Source organism: Ciconia boyciana, chromosome 2 (genome assembly GCF_034638445.1).
Source record: "Ciconia boyciana chromosome 2, ASM3463844v1, whole genome shotgun sequence".
NCBI lineage: Eukaryota > Metazoa > Chordata > Aves > Ciconiiformes > Ciconiidae > Ciconia > Ciconia boyciana.
Window position 1 is genome coordinate 138,709,441 of NC_132935.1, and position 7,312 is coordinate 138,716,752.

Below are 7,312 nucleotides of genomic sequence, written 5' to 3' on the forward strand. Positions count from 1 at the left end.
AAGAGTTATGTCAGAGAAAAATAGTTCCTATGTGAGCAAAATACTCTTTATTGACTTCTGATGGCTCATTACTACCAAGTGCTCTACTCTATGTCAAAGTACTACTTTGACATAATTCTTCAATAACATAATTAATACAATTATGTTCAATGACATAATTAATAATTCTTTTAATTATTTTAATTCCTTTATGAAAATATCAATGTTTAGCCTGTGCCCAAACTACAAATAGAGATTTTGTTGCTGTTGTTGTTAAGGGAATTTCTTTATTAATTTTTTGTATAAAGGTCTCCTCTTTCAGTACAATGTAAAAAATATCCATTGTGAAGTCTTGCAGGATGAAGAGCTGCAAAATCTCATTCTCATGGTAGCACAGAAATTTTAGTCCTCCTAACCTCCTTTCAAGAAATACTGAAAAACATTGGGGAAAAGTGTAATTTAGATATCTGGTATTTTGGATTTATTATATGGATTATGTGAAACTTTCTTCCTAGCCACTAAATTAGGATAAAATAAAACAAGGATGATTCTATCAGTACTTCTACTACAGTTAGGCTTCCAGATAGAGCACTGGGAACTCAGTACACAGAATAAGAGGAAAATAACGTAGACTCAGGAAGCTTGGCAAAATCAAGTAAAAGAACTTGATAGGGTTATGATCTGAATAGACTAATTAATCTAGATTATTTAATTAGTATTCACTGTCTTTAGTTTTTTAGATCATAGTTTTCTCTTTTGCTAGTTTTCCACCAGTGCATTGCAGCCTTTGCTGTCTTTGACCTCCATATCCTTAGAACAACTTATCTTCCTCTTCTCTGTAAAATAATATTGACAGAAACTGTCCAAAGATGGACCAAAAACCAATGAAGACTTTATCTTCATTTCATTATTATCTGGATGAACCCTTGCACTGAGGGTAAGGATTCCATATGGAACTTCTAAGAAACTAGTCTGAAAAGAAGCAGCTTTGGTTGGCTGAGTTGCTCTGAGTTGCAAATGATAAGCCTCAAGTATTGTGGTTTGTCAATCAAATCAGACATTGTTTATTTGGTTTTTCTGTAGCAATTGTTGTCAAGTATTAAAATAATAATAAGTATGGAAATTACAGAAACAAAAGCAATAAATGCTAAATGAAATAAACATTTTGCATCAAGCCTGAGAGTCTCTATATAAAAGTCTGACAGGCTTCTAAGGCCATTTTCAGAGGTAGGAGCCCTCAGCTAAAGTATTAGTTGAAGTCAGCCAAGAAATGCTAAAAATTCATAGAATTATAGAATCATTTAGGTTTGAAAAGACCTTTAAGATCACCAAGTCCAACCGTAAACCTAACACTGTCAAGTCCTACTAAACCATGTCCCTAAGTAAATGCCACATCTACAAGTCTTTGAAATACCTCCAGGGATGGTGACTTGACCACTTTCCTGGGCGGCCACTTCCAATGCTTGATAACCCTTTCAGTGAAGAAATTTTTCCTAATATCCAGTCTAAGCCTCCCCTGGCCCAATTTGAGGCCATTTCCTCTCATCCTGTCACCTGCTACTTGGGAGAAGAGACTGACCCCCACCTCGCTACAACCTCCTTTCAGGTAGTTGTAGAGAGCGATAAGGTCTCCCCTCAGCCTCCTTTTCTCCAGACTAAACAACCCCAGTTCCCTCAGCCGCTCCTCATAAGACTTCTGCTCTAGACCCTTCACCAGCTTCATTGCTCTTCTTTGGACACGGTCCAGCACCTCAATGTCTTTCTTGTAGTGAGGGGCCTAAATTTGAACATCACGTGTCATCCATACCAAGTTAAGCTTTCCGCTCTTCTTTAGAGAAGCAGTAAAATGTGTAAGAGGTATTCTTCATTGAAACTTGAGGGTTTTAAAGAGCACAGCCAAATGCATAAATCAAAGCAAGAATAAACAGGAAGTCCAACAGGTAGCTGTTGAACAGATGTATTACAAAGTAGTGTCACTTAAGTGATGGTCATATCAGTGCTGCTTGACATGGGCCTACAAATCAAATTTCAAAATACCTTGCTCATTCCCGTGAGAAGTTTCTGTGTGACAGAGGTATAGGTGGTCACTGTGAGGTATTCATTGGACAGACACCATCTCCCAGGTGGCCATATACCATGTAAGCTATTGGTGGTGTGAATCCAGGTTTTGCAATAGATCTAATGGATTTGAACTACAATCACTGTGATATCCTCAGGGTATAGTACATATTTTTTGTATTGTATTTCTGTGTTTTGTTAAAATTCTTATAGTCATTTTAATCTAGCTTCTTCTCTTTGTAAGGCACTTGGAGAGGTTTCTGAGAGCTATATCTAGGATTCATCTTTGTACTGAAGGAGAAAGATGAGAAGGTGGACTTGTACAGGGTATAGCATACACAGACCCAGATGAAGAAAAGCAGTTCCACAGTATTAATCTCAGGGCCTTTTGGAGAGTGATGAATGAACTCAGTAATGAGCCTTTCTATTTACTTCTGTAAGGTCTTGCAGTGGATTGATTGTGGTCAACAGTACAGCTTGCATAGATTTTCATAGATATCTTATTCATAATAATAATAATTCATAATTCATATTAATAATAAGAAAGTATTAGTCATAAATATCTGTAATCATTGGGGTCTTTTATGAATTTACAAACTTAGGTTAAGAGAAACAACATAAATGCGTGTAATAAAAATATAGCTGGAGGGGGACCTTGTGACTGCCTTTCTATGCTCCTGCCAAATTCAAGAAGGAATAACAGCTGGTGAGATTGTTAACATCTGAGGAAGACTTATTTAGCAAAAATTTCTGCTTGTTTATGTGGAACTGGCAGCTTATCTTCTTGAGAAACATTAGTATCAATCTCATCAATAAGAAGCTCATGTTTCTCCACTAGTTTTAGTCAGTCATGAAGGATAGGGCTTTGCAAACTTGTGTCGTGATACCACAATCAGATTGTTTTTAACACCTTAAGCACACTCATAAACTTAGTAAGTGATATTGAGTGAAATCCAAAGCCAAATTGAAATCCAAATGGTGTATTTCTTACCTTCTGCTCCAACACTGTAAGCCAAAACCTCACCTACAGTTAATCATCACAGATCTGATAAATTCACCAGGTGAAGATCTTCCTTTTATTTTTTCTGAACCTGGAACACAGTTCATAATTTTCTTTGCAATTCATTCTCTAGGGAAGTAAAATTGTATTAATGATCATTTGAAACAGCATCATTGTACTCTTTTATGCTTTTTGTCAAATGTAGAGATACTACCTGTGCAATATAAATGTGAAGTCTACCTAACAAAAATAAATAATATAGAAACACTTGTTTGTATTGAAGCTTGTATGAAGAAATAGTATTTTTATTAGACTGTAACAAGTTGGAAAGAAACAGATATTTTCAAGCAAGTGCAAAGTTCAATAGCAGCTAAATATGCTGAAATACCCCAAGGCCATCACCTTTCCATATACATTTTTCAGCACAGAATCTGACAACCTACATTGGTAACACTGTGTGTGCACGAGGTCTCCTGACTAACATACACACCATCACAAAACCAGCAGCCATCAAGTTATACTCAAAAACTGTGAAGTGCAGGCCACAGCCTCAACACCGTCCTCACTGTTATCCTTGCCCTACTTTTATCCAGAACATGCAGCTACAACTATTCATCCTTTTTCAGACAGAGGAAGGGTTCTTGCCTGGAAGATTTATAATCTATATAAAATACATATGAGGAGTAAGAAATTACATTTAACAAGGACAGTAACTCATCCTATTGCTCACATGATTATTGATAGTTAATATGAATGATGCCATTGTTTTTTGATACTCAGATGATAAGTAGGTTGGTGTTTTTTGGTCTTCTAGAAGAAATAAGTCTCCATATGGTGGCAAGGAAGGTATTTCACAGACAGAGAAACATGGGGCAGCTGTGAGACAAATTAACTTGGGAAGCATATAAGCATTAAAGGCAGGAAAACTTCATACAAAATAAAAACAAAGATGAAAGTAAGAATGCAAAGTTTTACACACAGACTCTCACAGATCTTGTAAGTGTTAATTAGTGTGAATAGATGTATGAATAGTTTCCCTTATTCTGAGTTCTTGTCCATATGGTGTTAAATATTTGGGCTTTAGTAGAAAATTATGGCTGGAATCATAATCATCAAAAATAACTCTGGCAGGGGCAAACCTTGGGGTTGCATCCAGCCTGTGTTTGGAGTATCACAGGAACAAATATCTTCAATTCATTTTTATGGTTCTTTCACCAAACTTTCATGCCCAATCACCAGCCAGTGGCTTGATGTGGTATAAACTCCTTTCTTTGGCAGGCTGAGTGCAACATCTTTACATTTTTTTAAAACCCACAAAGATCGTCCATGCTGACTCAAAAGACCCAACAGACTTAAGTCTTAAATATGTCAGTGAATCAATGCTAAATGGCTGTAGCATAGTCAAAATTTTCTGTTTGTAGTGTATGCTTTTCTTCTTCTCCAAGGTTATTGTAGTAGGGCAAATACTCTAAGCCATAAGGATATACAGGGTAAGTCATAAGTCATATGGGTCAACAAAGGCAAGGCTTGGCCTTGCCTTTGACAGAGGTTGTAAATTTGACAACATTGACCTAGACACATGGGCACAGCTATTATTTAATTCAAGTACATCTCCTGAAAGCTCTACAGGGGACCACTGGCTAAAGCTGTTCTTTTCTGGCAAAGTCTTTGAAACAGGGCAGCACTGCAATTACTCTTTTAAAGGTAGTGTAAGGTGCAGCCAGACTGAAATTCACACTGAAGCTTGCAGTTGTGCAGAAACGAACCCAGAGACTTCATTTTAACATTATGATTGAGTTTATTCTGCACCAGTGAATACCATTACTCTAAGTATGCTTCCAAAATCCTGTTTATAGGAAAAACCATGGGGTGTTTTCAACTGAAAAGCTCTAATGGAGGAAAAGGAGCTGTAGCAGTCAAATAATGAAAAACCCAAATAGATATCTTGTTTATTCTTGTTATAATTGGTCCCCTGTAGTGTTGCTAATAAAATAAATGACAGCCAGAAAGCAAGTGAAAAAACAGAACATCCACTCTTTTCTTTGCAGCTGCTTTCAGGAGGCCCTAGGCTTGGATGATGAATTGTTGCTAAGTGAGAAAAGAGTTTTCCTTTAAAACACCAAGCCTTCCTTTAAGCTTTTATCTGATGTTCAGGCAGAAACATTATGTGCAAGTTGTAAAGTAAAAAATACATGTAAAGCACTAATATGTTTGTAGATCAGCGGAAAAATTGGACAAATATGTAAATACCCTACCACTTATAACATGGAGCAATTTACTTCCCTGTCATGTTTCAGGGCTGCTACTATGTGACTAGACTTATTAATTAACACAATGAATCAAATAGTGGGGATATCAGTAGAATTTCCTTCTACTTGAGAAATACCACATGTGCTTTTATCAAGACTTCTTCTATGTATATTTATATAAAGCTATTGAATAAAGGAATAAATAGAAATTAAATTGAATAAGGCACAAATTTTTCACCTTATATTCCTGGAAGCAACAAAAGAATGGTTAGGAGTCTCGGATTACTTCTGATGTCTTAAAAATCAGTAACTCTTTAGAAAAGTTACTGAAATAAGGCTTCATGCAAAGAAGGGAGTTTTTTAGAAAACTTGTTATGAGCTTAAACAATTGTTTGGCAAAATGAAAAATGAGTTGCTCAGACCATACATCCAGCAGACATTGACAAGTCTAATCTTTCTGATTATCACTTCAATAAATCTTAATTTTAGAAGAAAACTGCCATTTCAAAGTCTTCTTTTTAGCTAGCAGAACAACAAAGAGGATGATGGAATTCCTATTTCATCAATCACATTGCAGAACATATATCCAGCTCAAAAAGAATGTCTTCAGTAATATTTTTCCAATCCTGTTTCAGATGGATGAATCCTTTAAGGACATTTTTGTATCTTGTAATAATCTAATGGTTTGCCTATCCGTTCAATAATTCCTATCAACAACGATACCTTTCAGGCCAAGCCTTTTTCACTTGAACCTTTATGAAATTTTGTTTTTACTATTCCTAAAAAACCTCAGTGCTCTTAACAGTCTGATACATACCGTAAGTCATGCCTGGAAGCCTGTAGGTGAGACTACTGCTGTGCCTTAAATTCCTGCTTTCCTGAAACTTTCAGCCTAAGAACCAAACCCAGTGTAACCACACTGCTAGAGTGATACGACCCTTATTCGCCTCATTTTGAGGGCAGCTGCCAATGTTTTTTTTTCAGCTTCTCACATACCACAGAAATGAGACAGCTTCTTATTTTCTTTCTGTGTTAAAAACCACTGAAAACAAACAAACAAAAAAGCCCCCATGAAAAATTCATGGAACAGTTTACACAAAAATACAAGCCTTGCAGTACTAGGAATTTTTCAGTGTGAATAGGTTCTGATTGTTTCCCCAGTCTGAGTCCTTATTGTAGTTGCACCATATATTTCATAGAATCATAGAATCACAGAATGCTTTGGATTGGAAGGGACCTTTACAGGTCATCTAGCCCAACCCCCCTGCAAGAGCAGGGACATCTTTAACTAAATCAGATTGCTCAGAGCCCCATCCAACCTGACCTTGAATGTTTCCAGGGATGGGGCCTCCACTGCCTCTCTAGGCAACCTGTTCCAGTGCCTCACCGCCCTCATTATAAAAAATTTCTTTCTTAAATCCAGTCTAAATCTGCCCTCCCTTAGTTTAAAACCATTGCTCCTTGTCCTGTCACAACAGGCCTTGCTAAAAAGTCTGTCCCTGTCTTTCCTATAGGCCCCCTTTAAGTACTGGAAGGCTGCTATAAGGTCTCCCCGCAGCCTGCTCTTCTCCAGGCTGAACAACCCCAACTCTCTCAGCCTGTCCTTGTAGGAGAGGTGCTCCAGCCCTCGGATCATTTTCGTGGCCCTCTTCTGGGCCTGCTCCAACAGCTCCATGTCTTCTTGTGCTGAGGGCTCCAGAGCTGGAAGCAGTACTCCAGGTGGGGTCTCACCAGAGCAGAGTAGAGGGGCAGAATCACCTCCCTATATTTGGGCATTAGCAGGTAGAAACATATGACTTGAATCTTTGAAGGAGCTGTATCTTGTGAGCATTTGGTGAAGAAAAAATGAAGACAATCAAGGCATCTTCATGGCACTTAAAGTGACACCGTTACCAGATCTGATTACCAAAATGTCAGCCAATGACTTGGCTCAAAATAATGCATTTTCTTTCTTCTGTTCCGTGTGATTATTTTAATGCTAATGTTTTGCTATACATTAAACTAGCTTACTGATAAATATTACCTT